The following is a 2,024-nucleotide window of genomic DNA, read 5'->3' on the forward strand; positions in this document are numbered from 1 at the left end:
AAAGTTTTACAAGTCGACGTCGGCCCGGATCGACTCCGGGACGCCGCGCGTCGCCTTTCGGTCGACTCGGACCGAAATTTTCACAAGTCCCGTCTGTCCGGATCGACTCCGGGACGCCGCGCGTCGCCTTTCGCTCGACTCGTACCGCAGCTTCAACGAGTCCCGACGGCCCGTATCGACTCCGGGACGCCGCGCATCGCCTCTCGGTCGACTCGGACCGAAAGTTTTACAAGTTCCGTCTGTCCGGATCGACTCCGGGACGCCGCGCGTCGCCTTTCGCTCGACTCGTACCGCAGCTTCAACGAGTCCCGTCTGTCCGGATCGACTCCGGTACGCCGCGCGTCGCCTTTCGCTCGACTCGGACCGAAATTTTCACAAGTCCGGTCGGCCCCGTATCGACTCCGGGACGCCGCGCATCGCCTCTCGGTCGACTCGGACCGAAATTTTCACAAGTCCCGTCGGCCCCGGATCGACTCCGGTACGCCGCGCGTCGCCTTTCGCTCGACTCGGACCGTAATTTTTACAAGTCCCGTCTGTCCGGATCGACCCCGGGACGCCGCGCGTCGCCTTTCGCTCGACCCGTACCGCAGCTTCAACGAGTCCCCGTCGGCCCGGATCGACTCCGGGAGGCCGCGCAATCGCCCTTCGCTCGACTCGGAACGAAACTTTTATCGAGTCCCGTCGGCCCGTGTCGACTCCAAGACGCCGCGCATCGCCTTTCTGTCGACTCGGACCGAAATTTTCACAAGTCCCGTCGCCCCGTATCGACTCCGGGACGCCGCGCTTCGCCTCTCGGTCGACTCGGACCGAAATTTTCACAAGCGTCCCGTCGCGCCGCATCGGGGGTCCGTCCGTCCGCCGTCGTACCATCGGCCCCGGGACGCGGCGCATTGCCTCTCGGTCGACCCGGACGAAAATTTTCACAAGTCCCGCCGTGCCACGGTCGGTTCGCGGGTCCAGCGCCGACTATCGCGGGACGCGGCGCATTGCCTTTTCGTCGCCTGGGACGAAAAAAATTTCCAAGTCCCTCGGGGATCGAGGACGACCGGCCGACGGTCGACGTATCGTCGAAAGAATAATTACGGCCTACAATACCGTCGCCGAATCCCGCGACGTACCGAGGGGGTCCACCGGTCCCTCCGGTCGCGCTTGTCGGCCTTGCGTTCGCCGACCGCGATCCGAGCTGCTGCCTCGGACATATCTCGAGTGGCAACGGGTACGGGAAAAAAATTTTCTTTTCTAAGTCCCCGCACTCGCATTGCCATCGCACCCGCTCGGCGAGCGGAGCGCGCCGCGCCGGTCCGCCCGCGACTCGTCCGACATGGGACGAGCGACGCGTCGCGTGACCGGCGTCGAGCCAGCGCTCTGCAAACACAAACACATCGGGGCCTCGTCTAACCGACAAGACGAATCCCCAAGCCAAGGGCTGAGTCTCAACAGATCGCAGCGTGGTAACTGCTCTACCGAGTACAACACCCCGCCAGGTACCTAAGTCGTCTACAGGACGATTCCGAGTCTCGACATCGAACTGGATGACCCATGATCGACCGTTCGAGGCCAGACCGACGAGCGGAAGATCCCGACGAAGGCCGAAGACCCCGCCCCGGCAAACAGGGCTCGTGCGACGACCGGTCCGTGGACCGGCCACCTAGTAAAGTCACATTGTTTTGAGCCTTTCGGACCCACGAGACTCCTAGAAATATCGTTGCCCCCTTTGACTAGAGAGGATACGGCCTTAGAGGCGTTCAGGCATAATCCCACGGATGGTAGCTTCGCACCACCGGCCGCTCGACCGAGTGCGTGAACCAAATGTCCGAACCTGCGGTTCCTCTCGTACTGAGCAGGATTACTATCGCAACGACGAGTCATCAGTAGGGTAAAAACTAACCTGTCTCACGACGGTCCTAAACCCAGCTCACGTTCCCTATTGGTGGGTGAACAATCCAACGCTTGGCGAATTCTGCTTCGCAATGATAGGAAGAGCCGACATCGAAGGATCAAAAAGCGACGTCGCTATGAACGTT

This window comes from Neodiprion lecontei, unplaced genomic scaffold, assembly GCF_021901455.1.
Source record: "Neodiprion lecontei isolate iyNeoLeco1 unplaced genomic scaffold, iyNeoLeco1.1 ptg000103l, whole genome shotgun sequence".
Lineage (NCBI taxonomy): Eukaryota > Metazoa > Arthropoda > Insecta > Hymenoptera > Diprionidae > Neodiprion > Neodiprion lecontei.